Genomic DNA, 18703 nt, shown 5'->3' on the forward strand with positions numbered 1-18703 from the left:
CAATATTTAAGTTCTGTTCTGTCACTCTCTCCCCTCAGATTCCCTCTCTCCTTAGCAATATACTAAAGTTTGCAAGTGAACAGAGGCCGCCTAGAATGCTATATATTCTGTGTGTCTTTAATCTAACATGACTGAGAGAAGGTTGGGTGGGGTCAGCCATTTGCCATTCAGTACAGAAATTTCTGGTTGGCAGAGTTCTCAAGTAAAGACGTGAGGCTACAGGTCAAACCACATGTAGCTGTCTAAGGAATGAGCCCAGAGCCCTGGTTTAATTAGTGGGGGCCAGGTTATCAAGGCTACATTACAAAAACATGGTGACTTAAACACAAGCCTTCCTTCTTTCTGTTTCCTTCAGAAGGAGGCCATGGGAATGGTGAAAGAAAATTGTTCTGGAGTCCTCTCTAACACCAAGCTTTTGTTTCTTAACTGCAGTGGAATAACTCTGCAAGAATTAAAAGTGTAGCTGAAACAGTCTTTGTGGATCAGAACACCTGTTTTGAACGGTGCAAAGCAAGATTATAACTTATACTCTATTTTTATTAATTTCATAATTGATGTAGCTAATATTTATTTAGATCTCAGTAGGCCCTGATTAGCTACCTAATTTCTTGGGGGTAAGTGCTATGATTTACCCCCTCTAACACCAAGCTTTTGTTTCTTAACTGCAGTGGAATAACTCTGCAAGAATTAAAAGTGTAGCTGAAACAGTCTTTGTGGATCAGAACACCTGTTTTGAACGGTGCAAAGCAAGATGATAACTTATACTCTATTTTTATTAATTTCATAATTGATGTAGCTAATATTTATTTAGATCTCAGTAGGCCCTGATTAGCTACCTAATTTCTTGGGGGATAAGTGCTATGATTTATTTTACAGATCAGAAAGTTGAGGGGTATCATAATTTAAAAACTTGCTAACGATCACAAACTTGCTAAGTGACAGAACTGGACTTGAACACAGGAAATCTGGCTTGATCGACAGTGTCACCACCACTCCTACATGAGATGCACGCATAAGCTCCTTGCATACAGAATAGGAGAATAAGGTCCTATAAGCTACTGGAGAGGATTTTTGTGGGTTCCAACCCAAAGTGGCTGCAGAAGATAATCACCAGTTACCATCAGGAGGAATATTTAAATGAATATTATAATTTAAAACAATTATCTTCGGCAGATAGCCTACACAATGCAGTTACTTTAAGTCCAGTAAAGCCGTAAAGAAGCTCACTCATTTACGTACTTAGGAGTACATCTGGTGCCTGATTACCGTGGTGGGCCTACCTGGACTCTACGTGGCTGAAAATGAGGGGTTACCTGAGTGTTTTGCTGATACTGTTTGTTTCTGTTCATGGTTTGCAACTTGTCAGACCTACTTTTTATTTTTATTTATTTATTTTGATATTGTTAATGCACAATTACTTGAACATTATGGTTACGAGATTCCCCCTATTATCAAGTCCCCCCCACATACCCCATTATAGTCACTGTCCATCAGTGTAGTAAGATGCTATGGAATCACTACTTGTCTTCTCTGTATATACTGCCTTTCCCGTGTCCCCCCGCCGCTACTTTTGAAAGTTTTCCAGGTTACGCTCAGCAGAGAACTATGGATCTTACTATGTGGACACACCTGGAGAAATCCATGGCCATCTCCTAAACTAATAGGGTTGGCTTTTCCACTCTAGTAAAACTGTGTTTAGGGAGCATGGGCTAATTCCCAAAAAATGATCAGGGCTTGCTAAAGCTTATGTGCACATCCTCTCAACAGGTCAGAGTGCCTGGTGCTGTAGTTTCCTTTTAAGAATAAAATTCTCATCTTTTAGTATCCAGCTCTATAAAACAAGGCTGGGGAGAGAATAATGTTGATGGATTCTTTAAGGCCACTATGGTCCAGTCCCATTTTGTGGTTAAATCAGACTACTAGACACATACCTGTTAGACTCATTCTTATTTTACAGATGAGGAAGCTACGTCTCAGAGCAGCTGCCCACGGCTCCAGAGCCACTGAGAGGAACTGAAGACGCAGGCCTGGCTTACGGTCCCCCGCTGGGCGCCCTCCATCACCCACTCCGCAGTGATGCGCCGCGGAGCCAAGGGCGGGGGGGCACATCCTGAGTATTTCAGCCTTCACCGGTTTTAAAGAAAACTCAAAATCATTCTTATAATTATCCCGCAACCCGTAAAACGTTTTATCTTTTGTCCTATAATCTAACGTAATCATAAAACTTGTTGGAATCGTAACAAAAATCCTAAAAACAAAACAACACAGCCTTTGGAGGCAAGACCTGAGACTTTACTCAAATCATTCTTTATAGCAATATTTTTTTTTTTGTAAATAATTCACAAGCATAATGGTTATAACAAGTAATAATGAAAAAAAAAAAAGGCTCCGGATTTTCTCCCGCATTTATGGGTCATTTATTCCTCCCCTCTTCTGTCGTCTGTCTTGAGCCAAAGCAGATAAAGTACAGGCAAAACTAAAATACAGATAATGAGTTCAAGTTTTTAAAAACTGGCAGGATTTTTGGCTTGAACAGGCCCAGCCATAGCTGAGGATATGCCAGTGTTTAAAAGGACACAATATCACAATATCACTAGGTAGAAAATTAAGATAAAAAAATTAATCTATGGAATGTTTAGTATTCAGTTTGACGATTTTGAGAAACATAAACTTACTGGATTAAAAAAGGCCAAATTGCAAATTAAATGAAAGGAGATAGTTAAGATACAAATATTTTAAGTTGATGAATAATGTATATTTTATAATATTTGGAATGCGAGAAAACCATAAAGAAGGAAATAAACTTTTATTTCCCATAAACTCAGTGACAAGAAATAATCCGTTATCATTTTCATTATGTTTCTTCTTAGCTTCATGTAAATACACATAAAAATATGTATTTGTAAAATGGGGATAATATTTTATCAGTTTTCTACCATGATTTCTTATTAAAATTATGCCATTATCACGTGTACAGGTAGTCTTCAAAAACATTCTTAGGCGATTTATTTTTAGGAAATGTCATTACAGGGCAAACAAATGTATTTAGCTATTTCTTCCTTTTTTGTGGGGAACAGATATCACTGATTCATGTGTTCCACAAATATGTTTAGCTTGTATGTGATCTTTATTTCCTTGGATATGATTTTAGAAGTGAAAATCCTTTTTTAAGAATGACAAGTATTTTGAAGATGATTGATCTGTTCTGCATAATTGTTTGTTAGAAATGCCACGTTTTGTATTTGTTAAAGAAAAACACAGTATCTTATCAATTTCAGAGGTAAGAATGTTATAGTCTTATTTTTGTTTCTATTTGTTAGATTAGAAAGAACATTTTTTTTTACATTTTTCCTGAAGTCCAGATCTTCTTTTGTGACCTACTGTTCATTATCTTTTACTTTTTGTTGCTGATTTTTTAAAGTTTTAAAAAACATTACATGGATGACTTTTATGTCAATATATTTTTCAGGTTTGTTGTTCTGTTTTAATTGGTGGATATTTCATTAGCTACATGAAATTTTAATTTTATGTAGTCCTCTCTACCAACTTCCTTTGTCTTTGTGTTTACAAGGACTATTTTAATTTAAAGATGAGAAAAGTGATTATTTGTAGTATAATTTTTCTGGGTATCCCTTCCCTTTCATCATGGAATTCGTTAATTCCCTGGAATTTAGTTTAGCATCCAAGGTGAGGTAGAAACCTAAGATTCTAAAAACAATAGTCATACAGTTTTCTTAGCACAATTTGCCTTCTTTCCACACTATTTTGGATTGCCAGCTTTAGTGTGTACTGATTCTTACGTAACCAGTATTCTGACATTCTAATCGGTTCCAGTGATCCCTCCTCCGTCTATGCTTGCACCAGTGACAAACTGGTTCAGTTATGATAGTTTTGCATTTCACTTTAACATCAGCTAGTGCAAAGTTTGTGTTTTCATAGCAATAGCAGTCTTTAAAAAAGAGACCCGCAGTGGAAACATGCTGTGTATCTTCTACATAGCTACTTAACAATCAAGCTCTGCTGGGACATAAGGATTCTCATTTTTATTTGATGCCAAATGTTACCACTCTAACTTTGGTCACCTACTGAGAAAAGATCACAGGCCAGTTTAACACAGAAATGATGTTTCTACCAAGTGAAGACAAATCACATCAAAACACACTTGAGGGTTCCTAGTGAATATGTTATTAAATGTAACACACGTAGCTAATCTAAGTGTGCAAAATATGTCAGTTGCCCTCTACCACTGATGCCGAGGGGAACTTTGGCGTTTATGTTTGTTTAAAAAGATGATGCAGCTTGATCTTCATTCTTTGTAGATTCCGTATTTGCAAATTTGCCAACCGGCTAAGATTTATTTGCAACCCTGAAGTCAACACAGTGTTTTTATGGCTGTGCATGGACATGTGCATGTGTAGAGTGGCAAAAAAATTCATTTGCCTGACACACATGTTCCCAGCTGAGGTCAAACAAGGCGATGCTCTGCCTTCTTGCTTCAGATTTCATACTGCAAACAAAACTTCTTCTACATTTTTACAAAACTGTCCTTTTCATGGTCTTTTTACTGCCACATTTTTGTGCATTTTAGTGGTGATTTTGCTGATCAAAATGGTGCCTGAGCAGCAAGCTGAGTGCTGCCTGTGTTCCTAAGTGTTAGAAGGTTGTGATGTGCCTTACGGAGAAAATATGTGTGTTGGGTACGTTGCATTTAGGCATGAGTTACAGTGCTGTGGGCCATGAGTTCAATGTTAATGAATCAAAGATATATATTAAATTAAGTGCTTTAAAACTAAAACACACAGAAGACAAGGTTATGTACTGATGGGCTGATGAAAATGTGACAATGGCTCCTGGGAGCCTAACCCTGTAGTTCCCATGGAGGCAATGGTCCAGTATTTGCTATTCAGTGTTTGTTGGTGGCTTTATAGAACATACATCAAGTCGTCCGTGAATAATGAGAACTGGCTGTAATTAATGACCAATGGTAAAAAGTTACCACGAGCAAAAACTGAAGAATCAAAACAACAGGAGATTCTGAAAGAAGTAGCCTGGTTTCATGGAGAATAGATGCAACCAGAGTGGTACCCAAGGAGAGGCATCTTTTAGGTCTCTTCCCAATCCATCAAGCAATGGTTAACAGTAAATACTACATAATCTTTAAGAACAGACTATTCAGCTTCACAAATGTAAAACTCAACAGTAGTCTTCTATGTGTAGCTATGCTGAGGTTGAAACAGAAGCATCTGGCTTACGTTAATGCAGATACAGAACTATTCCAGAGAAATTATAAGAATAAATATTTTCTATGCTTTGATTCGAATGTATAAACACATTTATGAAATACGTCAATATTAAAGCATGTATGAAATATGTAACGTACCCTTGAAATATACTCATGTTGGCTAAGATAAGAACAATCATATTTAAATATAATGCTTCATTTGCATAAGTATGATTTTGGAAATGAAAACCAGAAGAGAAAAAGTCAGGTTGGGTCTGAAAGCTGCCCAGCAGAAAGCTGTCCACTAAGGTTTCTAGCAAATAAAAAAGAACTTAGGAAAGAAGAGGGAAGACATTTAAAATCGGTGTCAGAAGTCTTATTGGAATTTGTTTTTGGGCAGGATGGCTTCTAGAGATTGAATTATTCAAAGGTTTAAGAACTTGATTCCAGGCCAGGTGGTCTATGAGGGGCAGCAGCAAGTCCAATTAGGAAACCAGATAGAAGGAATTATGTTAAGATGGATGGAGCTGGAGGGTATTATGCTCAGTGAAATAAGCCAAGCAGAGAAAGACAAGTACCAAATGATTTCCCTCATTTGTGGAGTGTAACAACGAACAAAACTGAAGGAATAAAACAGCAGCAGACTCACAGACTCCAAGAAGGGACTAGCGGTTACCAAAGGGGAGGGGTGGGGGAGGGCGGGTGGGGAGGGAGGGAGACGGGGATTGAGGGGTATTATGATTAGTAAACATGGTGTGTGTGGGGTCACCGGGAAGACAGCGTAGCACAGAGAAGACAAGTAGTGACTCTGTGGCATCTCACTACTCTGATGGACAGGGACTTCCATGGGGTATGGGGGGGACCCAATAATATGGGTGAATGGAGTAACCACATTGTTTTTCATGTGAAACCTTCATAAGAGTGTATATCAATGATACCTTAATTTAAAAAGAAAGAAAAAAAGAACTATGTTAAGAGCTTATCACGCTTGAAGGTAAGACTGGGATGGATGAGAGGCCAGGGTAGTATATGATAAACTATGCCAAGGTGAATGTTATATCTTAAAGATCTCCTAACCTGTAAATTGCTTATCTGTGTGTAACTGGATATAAACTATACATGTGTAGAACTACACTTGCTCAGTAGAACAGACTTTACATTTCATATGGTTAATTAAAAATCAAGTTCTATGTTTGGGTGACTAGTATTGAAGGGTAGTTTTAGAGGAGAGAAGGGTCCTGTCCACTAAGCCAGTATCTAATTCTGATCACAATCTGTTGCATAATTACTTCTAGTTTTTACATATAAACAATGTCTAACATCATGTCATTGTCCATAAAAATTATTTCTCTCATGGTTAGTGAGTTTATGAGGACAATAGTATCAAACATAATTTACCACTTTGTGAGAAACTGTCTCATATTATTTCTGAGTCTGATTACACATGAATTGTGTGCCTGGGTCACTAGGTATGGTCAGCCTTGTATCATTGGTTATGTGATTGCATAATTGTTTTATATCTCTTTCTCTGCAGTTCTTCTAGGATTTATTATGATTTTGCAAACATTCTAGTCACTCAATAAATTTTGGTTGACATTTACTCTTCTTTTGAAATGTTTCTCGAATCATTTTATTTTCTTTCTAATCCACCGCCGCCCCCTCGGCCCACCCTCCCTCCCCGTCCTTCCTGCCCCGACTGCAGCAGGATCCACCTCACCAGCTCAGTCTGCCTGGCTTTCCTGGCTCCAGGGGGCTGGGGAAGTGATCTGCTGGCTTAACTGGTGGTGGTATGACTCACAAGAAATAGATTACTAATAAATATGAAAGAACTCGATGATCAATTTCAGTAAGTTAGAGCAGTCGTCTGGATGATAGTGTCTGTGTCCTTACATGCTCGTCTACCCAACATGCTTTATGGAGAAGGAGGGAAAGGATGGTTTGCAGCCAGAACACTGGGAATCAGGTATAACCCTATCTTCCCAGGACAGTATGACATACAAGTGGACATTTTCAACTGATAGAAATTGAGAAAATTTCTAATTAGAAGATGCAAATCCTTAGGTGAAAAACTGAGAACACTTCTTTTCTACTAGTTTCTTCAGCTGTTTCCCATTTTCCACAATATGACTTTTGGTTCAGTCAGGTCCATCTCTTCAGCGCTGTTGGAATATAATCTGGATGATTCTTTCCAACTGAAATGTCTTCTCCTTTCAGATTAAGTCTCTCATCTTCCGCAGTCCTTCAAACATCATGCCAGCTTACAATGATGTTTTCACCAGAGCCTCCTAAAGGTTCTCTCTTCGGAACTGTACAATTCATACTTATTCAACATAGTACTCAGGTAGATCATTTACTACTCAAGTGCTTGTCTCATAACTTTCCTTTGTCCTTCTAAGCTTCTCACTAGGGGGGGACCAATCTTTATAACCCCATGCTGTTCAGAAAACCTCATAAAATGCCATTATGCACTTGTAGTTCCAGTTAATATTTATTTAATAGAATTAAGTGCTCTCAAGAGGAAGATTAACAGACTTTGTTTACTACACTGATGTCTAATTTGGAGACTGTTTCTTGATTCTTTATATTTTTGGTAAGAAATTTGTTCTATGGGACAGCATTGATACACTTAGAAAATCTGGTCACATTACTCTATGATAGTCATAGAACATGGGGATTTTGTTATCTAAATAAGAACTCTGAAGTCCAGAGGGTAGAGGTGACTTTCCTGGTGGTCCCCAAATGAATAAGATGTTGCAGCAGCCTAAGTCGTTAATAAGTAGGAATTGACCAATTGTTAATCTTATGTATACTTCTTTGAAACTTACTATATAATTTTAACTTCAGGATGAACATACTGACAACATTTTCCATGTTCTCTGCCTCTGACAGTCCACAGTGTAATTCAGTGCAGTGGATTATCGTGGGTTTTGGTTTGCCCCATACAAATCATGTGGCTCTGGACTTCAAGGTCCTTGTCTATAATGAATGCATGACAAAAATATCCCATTGGTTGACTGGTTGGGAAGAATAAATAATATACTGCACATAATAAGCACTCAATAAAAGGTAGCCATGACAATTATGATTTTTTAAAATTATATTTCTGCACCTTTGTGAGTATCTTTTGAATGCATATTGCATGATATAAAAATATTATTATAGTATAATACTCCTATTTGCTTATAGGGAGGAAATAGACTGTTGTGAACACCTACAATTTGCCAGGCGTAGATGACTTTCAAATGCTACCTCACTTAATTGCAAAGTAGATGTTTAGAAACAGAATTTGCCCAGTTGTTAGAACATGGGCTCTGGAGACAGAGTGTCTGGGTTTAAAATCCAGGCCTGCCAGTTCCTAGCTGTGTATCCTTGAGAACAGAACTGCTCTGTAACTTCACTGTTTTCTCCTATGAAATAGTAAGAATAGGAGTGTTGTAAGTGTCAAAGGGGTTAGTATGTGTGAAGCATTTGGCACAGTTCCATAGTAGACACTCAATAAATTTTGGCTACTATTTAGCCATTTTTTAAAATAAATGGGAACACTGAAGCCCGGTTTCCTTGCCTAAGGTAGCATAACAAGTAAGCTGCTGATTGGCTGAGTTAGATTCGAGCTCAGACTCCATGAATCTTAACCTTGAGCTCTTCTCATTATTACTGTGTTGTCACCTTATGCTTTGCTTATCTGGTTAGCTTTTTAATATAACATATGTACCATGGGTCATTTTCATGTCTGTGCTGTGAGCTCAAAGGAAACATATCTTCAACCATATAGGACATGAAAAATACCTTATGAATTATAAGGTCAAATATGCTACTGAACAGTTAAATGCAACCACTTAAAAAGGATTATTTAGAAAATTCTTTAGAAAATTATCTTCGGTCGCCCAAAGTAAATGCTTATTTGGCCCTGTCAAAAGGATCCTGGTAAAGAATGAGTGCAGACACTTGAAGGAAGGAAAGAATAATCAGCACAGTAGTCTTGATGGCATAAGGGAAACAGAAATGCTAGGCTCCCCTGAGCACGTTTGGGTGCAGACCAGACTCTTGCTTATTTGTCTAACCAGCAATTAAACAGGAAGAAAGGGGAAAATAGGGAGAGGAATAGAAATCTTTGTGTTAAAAATAGTCTTCCGACTACAAAGCAGCCAAAACCTTTATTTCTTTTCCTTTGTAAGACATCCCTTAGTATTATAGTCAAAGCAATGGGCAATGGTTTCCCCATAACTCAATAATCAAAGCCTTAGCTTGACAGGTGAGAGCCAGCACCACACAGGAGCAGGTCCCTGCAAATTGAAGACACAAGGGAAAATGGATGGGCCCCCTGTGGGTTTCTTATATCAAATATAAGTGTTTTCTTCTTAGAAAGTCTTATAAAAAATCGATGTCTTTGTTAGGTACATTTATCACAGCACGTGATTTTATAATGGTTGATAATAAGGGAATCAGAGGTGTGCTGATTATTTGCCTTCCTGGGCGTAATTGTCAAACAGCCTTTATGTGCTTTGCAAGGGCTGCAGAGTGGTTTAGCAACATGTTTAATTCTGAGTTAGTGACACTGTGACTCACTGGGAGGTGGCAATGTATCAGGCTGATAGAACATGTATCACGTCGAAATGTCAGAGATGTAGTGTCAAACCATAAAGAGATGCTTTTAGCAGGTAAAGTCTTGCACTGAAGCTGATACTTAGAATTGTCTGGAGAACATTTAAATTTGCACATAATTCTCAGTAATAATTCTCAGAACATTATCATGATGTATGAACAGCAATGTGCTGGAGCCTGAGGTTCCCACATATTAGATAGGGAACCCTGATATTTTGAAATTGTTCTTGGTTTAAATTCATTCACTGTTCACTGCTTCCAAGAATGTAAAGGTAGGGTCTTAAGTATTTTCCAAAACATAGCGATTATGCCTGTTAATTTGGGGTGGTAGGGATGGATGTGCATTATGCAGCCGTGCTGAGGATGCTAATGAGGGATGAGGTAAAGTGCATCTAGCCTGGTATAAGAGAGGAACCATCAGTGAGGCTGGGTGTGGATAATGAGGACCCCAGAGGTGGTGTGCTCTAGTGCTGTGAAAAGCAGTGAATAAGTAAGTTTGGCAGAGCAGTTACACAAACATAAAGTAGGCATAAACAGAAAGGATAAAGAAAGGGTAAAAGAGAAGAGGGGGCAGATCCGAGCTAGCAGAACCGGGGTACAGGCAGGAGCAGGGCCTGTACAGTCAGGCAGGAGACAGTGCATCTAGCGGCAGAGCAGCGTGGGCTATGACGTCAACATGCTCAGAACAGGAATCCAAGGGAAGCCTGAGATTTAAGAAGTCAGGCAACTGCTCCTTATTCCCCCTCCACTCAGTCCTGGAAACCACCAGTTTATTTACTTTCTGTTGCTATGGATTTAAGAATGCAGATGGTCGTTGTTAAAGGAGTATAGAGTTTCAATTTTACCAGGTGCACATGTTCTGAAGATCTCTTACACACCAATGTGCACACCGCTAACTGTGCATGTGAAATTGGCTAAGATGGTACATTTTTGTGTTATCTGTTTTTTTTAACAATTAAAAATTTAAAAAAGAAATTGGGCAAAATAACAGGTGGTAACTATGATAGCTTCTTGGCTTATTGTATCCTGAGCTGATCTCTCAGGATTCCCAGCAGCAAGCTCGGAGCCCAGCCCTCGGCTTGACAACGGTTTACCGTGTGAACACCCTCCTGAGGAAAGGATGGGCCACAGCTCTCCAGCCCGGTAGAGAAGAGCTGCTCAAGGTACATTCCAGATATTTTTGGACAGTTTTTATTTGTCTATATTCAGCCGGGGTTCTGTCTCATTTACCTCGCGTAGCATCATACTGTGTCCGAGGTAGGTTCTCAACAGATGATGACCGTTTTAAACTTGACATAATTTACAATGAATTATGTGAAACTATACTAAGGACAGTCCTCCCCCTAGCCTAGACTGCATTCTGACATTCCTCATAATCCAGGTTTAGTTGTGTGTTTGCCCTGACTTTGTGGAACTATAATCTGATCAAAGGAAAAAAGAAGAAATACGATAGAGAGTATTTATAGTTTGGGAAAAAATTTTCCCCTTTAGATTTTTCCCTGTTGGGCACCAGAAGCACAAGGGAGCCCCAGAGGAATCCAGAGTTGGGATGCCACAGTTCTTTTTCTCCATTCCAAACAGGCTCCGTGCCTGTGCCCCACCACAGCCTTTCACGTCTTTAGACTTGGTGCCCTATCGAAGCTCAGTGTTATTTCCTCTCTAGCCACATCTGTACAGGTAAGAGTCAACCCTTCCTTTACAGGCTCTGGGGACTTGTTGTCGAACTGCATCAGCTGTTACCTGTTCTTTGCAGTTTGGAGCTCCCCTTCTCTGCAAGGCACCTTTTCTGAAAGGCCAGTATTCATTCGCCTGGAACTGCTCAGGGGTTGGTTTGCCTGAAAGCACAGTAGACAGCCCAGAGAGCACGAATGGCCCTTCCAACGAGAGGATAATCGTAGTGGTGTCAATCTTGTTTTCAGACAAGTCGTAAGTCCAGCCAGTGGTGCTGGCAGAGTCACATGCTTTCAGGCAAGCTTTGCTAATTTAGGAATTATCTCTATTTGTTCATGTCTTACATTTACAAACTCTGAACAGAAATCACAGTGGAAAGTGGAAGTCTAGAACCTACGATCATCTAAACCTGTCAGGCATGCTTCTTTCCCTCTCACACAGACAAGAGGGGCCGATCCAGTGCCTGGGGGCAGTGAAAAGAAACACCTGAAGCTACAGCAAATCAGAAATTACCTTTAAAAAAATCTGCTCCCCTGTTACGTGCCCTCCCTCCATCCAAAGAGCGCTTCCTGTTTCTGGGCACCTTTACCTACTCGCCACAGCTAGCCTGGATGCTTCGCAGGCACAGGAGCATGGCTCTGTGCACGAAGCCAAAATTCAACTTGTTGATCAAATGAATATACAAATGAATGAATTTTTTGTGTGTATGTGGGAGTGTGAGTGTGTGCTCCTCACACTGTATGTGCATGAAGGTACATTTTAGGGAAGGGGTGGTAGGGCTTTTAGAAAGGACAGGCGTGTGGTCAACACCTGTTTGAATGGTTTCTGAATATTATTCGTGCATCTTAATCCTGGTCTCTTATTCCTGGCTGCACAGATGGGTCACTGCTGAAGTTAAAAAATACTGATGCAGGGTCTCTATTCCAGACCAGCTAAGCTAGAATATGTAAGGGTGGATCCTAGGAATAGATATGCCAATTAATGAAGTTCATGTGAGATAATTTTCTGCTTTTCCTTTATGGCTTTATGGAAGAGAGTATCTCCATAGTTTTAAGCTTATCTCAAGCGTACATTGTTTTTAAGTTAGTTCAGAGAGTTGCAGCATTATCAATTTAATGCTTCTGCTTATTTTAGAGGATTTTCCATTTATTTTGCCTTATTTTTCTCTTAAGCTTATTTTGGACACATGGTTTCATTTCAGAAATTCAAATGTTTGCCTTAAGCTACATGTGAATTTAAAGAGCAACAAGTGAATTTTAAGCAGGTAAAAACCTCAAGAGAAAGAGCTGACATCTGAAGCCAAAGTCAAGAAGTTCTTATTTATACAAGGTTGGCTCTCTGGCCAATTTGGAGACAAGGGATAGTTTTGTTTACGCCCAAGGAATAAAGCGGCTTTGGTAGAAAAAAACAGAGAACTCCTTCCTAATAAAGCCTCTGTTTTGTAACTCCAAGGCAGCCAAGGTAGTAAGATTTCTGGAATCAGTTTGTGAGCAAATGTTTTAGAAATTGAAGCCAGCCTGCATCTGCTGTTTCGGTGTCTCTGAAACTTCAGAAGTGAGGCACCCTGAAGGTCCTCGTACCTGCCGCTGGAGGAGGTGTGTGCACGGGGCTGCTTCCACCACAGAGGGCAACACAAATGCGGGGTTCCACACATCGTCATGTCTGTGTTGCATCCCCACTTTAAAGTGGATGTTATGCAATGATGGCGCAGAGCATGAAACAGGGGGTCAGAAAACCTGGGTATCAGTACTGGCCCTGCCTTTGATTAGCCACATGACCTTGAGGCCAATCACTTCTCTCTCTTTGGCCCTCAGTTGCCTCACTGGCTCAAATGGAGTTGACTTAGATACTTACTTATCCTGCTTACTGGGGTTGCTATAGGCATCAAATGGAATCACAGAGAACACTCTCAAGCTCTTATATAAATCCAATGAAAGAAACACTAAATGAGTCCCAAGCATGTGGAAGGGCTACGTTAAACTCCCAGGACACAAGGAAATTATGAGACGCCCCTTGACTCTCCCCAGCAGTTCACCATCTGGAGAAGGCGACAGGCATAGCAAAGACAGTAAGGCATGAAAAATGCTCTAATAAGGGTACAGATTAGGTGTGGGAACCTCAATGAAGAGGAAGAATGGCTTCTGATGGGATGGCAGGTGCCACGGGGAGGGACTAGAGAGGCTTCAGAAGATGTCAGAACAGAGTCCTGAAGGATCGGAGAGTTTGTTGGCAGAGGGCCCTTTGGAATGCACAGATGAATGAAATGCAAAGTTTCCAGGGGGCCCTGATAATCTGGAGGGATTGGCATGTGGGGCTGAGTACATATAGTGAGTGATGAGGCTGCCTGGGCAGGCTGCTGCGTCAGACGAGGAACTAACTGCCTTTGAGGATCATGTTCTGTGGTTTCGATGATGTTTTGTAGCTAATAAGACATGAAAAGTTGTTAACTAGAAAATGTCATGATTGATCGGGATATACATGAACTATAATGATCCCTGTACTTGTGAAGACAGACAAGTTTTGATTTTCCTATTTTTCCTAATTATGTTTTGAAGTCCTTGAGATCATATCTATATCTCAATGCAGCCTTCACAGGACTTGGTGCGCAGACAGCTAGACTTGGAGCTCAGTGAGTTGAATGGTCGTTGTGTTTGTTTCGCATCGCTGCCCTGGATATGTAACCCGTCACAGTTTACCAGAAATCCACAGGAGCACCAGGTGGGCAACTCGGAAAGGTTTCCCCTTAACACAGTGGAGAGAAGAGAGGAGTGAGATTTTAGGGAAGTTGTTTTAGAGGAAAAGATGGTGCAGGAAGGGCCCTTCCAAATGTACATGTATAGGTGGTACCTCCTTTTCAGTCCAGACACCCATCTCTGGATGTTGATTCTGGTCTGGTAAATTCCAAGGTCCCTTCATGCCAAAATGGGGAGACAGAACAAGGCCCAGAGAGTCTGATACACATACTATGTGTCTTACGATTTCCTCACACCACGTCATGTCAGAGGCATAAGGCTGTTCCTGTTAACCCACTTCTACACACTAAGGCTATCATTTTGGATGGACTGCAATTTGAGTGATGGGGGAGAGGAAGCCAGATATAAGTGACTTCTGTTTCCCGAACACTCACAAGACAAAACCTTGGTCATGTCTTCCGACATTTGAGTGCCACAGTGTCATCTTTGCAAACAATTATCTGTGGACAATACTGGAGGTCAAAGTTGCAAGAAATCTATTAAGAGAAAATTAGAGCGCCTTTCTGAATTTCCTAGGCCGAAGTTTTAAAGAAGCCTAGCAAATCATCTCAAAATAGCTCTTCTAAATTCGAAAAAAAAAAGTGGCCAAAAATATTATCATTTGTTTCTACTTTTTGACTATTAGGTTTAAGATAGGTCATATTTATATAAAAAAATAGATAAAGTTAACTATGTGTCCTATATGTTCACTCTCTGGGGCTTTTGAGTCCATCAATCAGATATTATATGTATTTTGTAAAGGTTGATAACAGTAGAAAGCAAACTGGACTAGAAATTAGGAGTCTGTATTCTCAGTTTGATTCTACAGCTAAAATAGAAGTATGGGAAAATCACATAACTGCTAATGAGGACATTACACTGGGTGATTCCAAATTGACTTAAAATTTTAACCTTTAATAACCTCTTCAATGGATGCTGTGTACTGGAAATTCTATCATTGTAGATTCATTCACTTTATTTCTACATCACAATCAAAATGTGATTCTGTGCCTTCTGATACAATTAATGGATAAAAAACAAACATGTTAAGGTTTCATTCTAATTTTTAAAACCAAAATGTATACTGTGAATTTTAACTGATTAAAACATTTTGAGAAACAGACATCCCAGAATGACTTTGTGTTGCTCAGAACCTTAGTGATGCAGTGTCTTTCTGGAGGTGCAGGTGAAGAAGGAAGATGAAGGGAACTGGATCTTCCTTTTCCACTATGAACAATGTCTCCTTTCATCCCCCTATAATGTATGTAGACTCAGAGATACCTTTAAAGTCCTTTAGTGATGAGACAGAAGAGGAAGGAAGGCTGGCAGGGATCAGATACAGGCATCACTTCACTCGCAGTAGCTCTGGGCTGCATCACTTTTTAATGGAACAGCCCCCACTGGGCCTGTGACAGGGTATCGTTCTACAGCCCTAGAGACTTGGCCAGTGCCGAGGCACTAGGCATGGGGATCTAGGAGTCCTAATGACCCCTGCTGTGTGGAACTTAGCTGACACTGCACTGGGCCACCATGTGCCTGCCATGAACTCGTGGACTAAAACAGAGCGAAAGGACAGAAATGCACCAACGGTCATACTTTTGGGCCAGCAAATGGGATCTCATTAAAAATTGTTAAATAGGCATCTGCCAGAAGAAGGCTAAGTGGTCATAGACATGGGAAATCCCTAGCTGACAGGCGGCCCCCCATCAGAGGGTGGAGACAATGGCACCTGTGTGGCTCTTTCCTCCGCTTCCTGCCTGCTGCTGCTTCTGTGGACTGGCTGCTGTCGGTCTCTAGGATGAGAAGGGCCTCCCAGGAGCCCCTTAGGTGGACTGTCAATGTCATTCCAGAACTTCTCTGCCAGGCAGATTTTCCCCAATGTCTACACCCCTCCTTAGCATTAAGTCAGATGCCTAGGGAGGCACATTAATTCTTTCAGACCACTAGGGAAACATGCGGGGCATGCTGCTGCACAACACGGTCAGTGCAGGCAGATGGGAAGGGCTCTGTGCACTTGGAACAGTACCGCTGGCAGCATTACCACAGAGAACTGGAGGCGCTGCATGATCTTTCCTGAGCTGACTTAGTCGTGGGGAGTGAGGTAGCCTCCGGGAACGGGGACTTGTTGTGCCATACCATTGCTGCTTCTGTGGAATACTACTAGTCCTCGTGTCAAGTAGTATTCAGTACCACGTACTAAGGAAAGTGCATAAAGCACTTGGGAGGCATAGAGAATCACAACACAACAAAGCGCTGCATATCCACCTAAAAAAGCAGCTCAGCATTACCTTGGAGGCTTCCTGTTGACCCAGGAGGCATTCATATTCCCCTCAGCTTGACTTAATGCAGACAAATCTCTTCCTGATTCTAGGCCCCTGGCCAACCTTCACTTAGAGAATTTGTGTCTTCTCTGGCAGTCTCCGTTAAAATAATGGTAAAGGAATAATGGTAATTAAAAAATCCTCTGTAAACGCACAAGGACAAAATTAGCACTTGAGAAGACAAATGCAGGAGGCTTGATGCGGTCAGTTCGCTCTGTCTCCTTGTAGACCTTCTGCAGCCCAGGAATGTATTTCTCATGGGCAGTGTAACCGTTTCTTTGAAATGTAATCATCAAGAAAGATAGTGCCTCCCTGTCTCCCTGTGGGTCGGAGGGAGGCTAACTTCCATCGGCGGTTAACAGGCATGGGTGTCTGTGCCATTCACTGCTGCCCACCCGTGCTTTCTGGCTGGCTCATGCCAGTGCTGAAGACTCACCAGCCTGTGGGTCAATGGAGTTGAGATCTCTGTCTCTCCTATTGTAAAGATCTTGACTCGGCTCCAGCAGTCTTCACTGAAGGCTTCTCTGCCCCTTTCAATGAGGGTCTCTGTAATTGTCTTTCCTGCTGTGTGCGCTGAGCTGAGTCCACCCATTTGCTCCTGGCTCAGATGAAACTGCTCTCCCCGATTTGGAGTTTATCATCCCTTTGATTTCCTTTAGAGTTGATCACATCTTCTATCGCTACACCATTTAATTGTTTAATTTTGTGTGTTTTGAAACTTCATATAAGTGAAATTACAGTGTATATTTTTCATTAAAGTACAAGAATAAACTTTACCATCTGCTGGAAGAGTTGGGTAAAGAAAATTGTCACTGAAGTAATCATGGTTGCCATAACTCTACAAATAAAAGAATGGGCCAAGAGCCAGAAAAACTAAAATCATTGAAAAAAAACAACAACAACAGAGAATTCCCAATCCTCTAAATCTCACTGCAATTATACTCAAGTATATATTATTCCCTGACATTGAATTCCACATTATGTATATTCAGTAGCCCCCATTGGTAGATAATTACAACTATCAAAGAATAATCAAGCTTTTCTTTAACTTTATATTTTAAAAGAAAAAAACAGTGACATATTAAGCAAATGAAAAATTCCCCTTTCTTTTAATTAGATTCCAATATTTTCCCAATGTAGCAATACAATATGCACAATGATTAAGAAACTCTAATTGCAATTCTAGTTTCTGATTTCACGGAGGCCCAACTGTCAAATCTTTGTTGATGACACAGAATAATTTAAATTAGAGAGGTCCAAAGAGGATTAAGGGAAAAATCCAGAAGGCCCAGCAGGACTTGCTAATTGGGCTGGGCTGTAGTGGAAACAGCACGGCAAGTACAGAGCCCTTTGACTGGACCTTGGAAGGTGTTATTTCCCTGGCACACTCACACGGGTGGAAGTTAGCTGGAGGCCGCTCAGCAGCCGTCCGTCCTAGGAGGCTTTTCCAATCAAAAGGTATTATGATGTTAAGAGTACATCCATTCTAGCAGGCAGACATGTTTCCAAACCCTGACAACTTCCCCCTCTTCCTTTCCACGATTCTGCCAACATAAAACAGCACTGCAAGTATTCCTTGGGGATTATATGCAGATGATGGATCTTACTTTCATAGTTTGGTCACCAGCACAACTGCTCAACTTTTATCATCAAGCAGTTGGATAGTCTTCATAGCATGACTCAAAATTTATTCTATAAATGTGTATTTGGAATAAAATATGACCATGCATTCCTTGAAATTACAGGCAGCTTAGGTATTACATTTGCATATTTGAAATTGTAATTAAAATAAAGTATAGGTGTTGGACTGATATTTATGGAAGCCATCAATTGTAGTGAGGGAGCAGTATCTCCATGGACCCCACAGTGTTTTCAGAGTGTGTCTGCAGACAGAGGTTTTGCTATGCATTTTCATTTCCATAGCCACATAACTGTTCCCTCTGCCTGTTCAAAACATTAATATTTTTTTTTTTGCAACTTTCCTCGTATCTCTAGAGTGTCCCAGCTGGAAGCCAAAGCCATATATTTTCTGCAAGTATAACAAGAGAGATTCATACCTATTGTTGGGGGGTAATTAGCAAACTCTGCAAAAGAAAAACATTTCCCATATTTTCTGGAACATAATATCTCTAAGACTAATTAGAATATTCCTTATT

General features: G+C 40.3%; 1 protein-coding gene across 1 annotated transcript in view; it reads right to left on the reverse strand.

Annotated features, from left to right (window-relative positions):
• CNTNAP2 (contactin associated protein 2) overlaps nucleotides 1-18703 on the reverse strand; it is a 1951112-nt gene that overhangs the window by 269325 nt on the left and 1663084 nt on the right. The window lies entirely within an intron of this gene.

Source organism: Manis javanica, chromosome 6 (genome assembly GCF_040802235.1).
Source record: "Manis javanica isolate MJ-LG chromosome 6, MJ_LKY, whole genome shotgun sequence".
NCBI classification, from domain to species: Eukaryota; Metazoa; Chordata; class Mammalia; order Pholidota; family Manidae; genus Manis; species Manis javanica.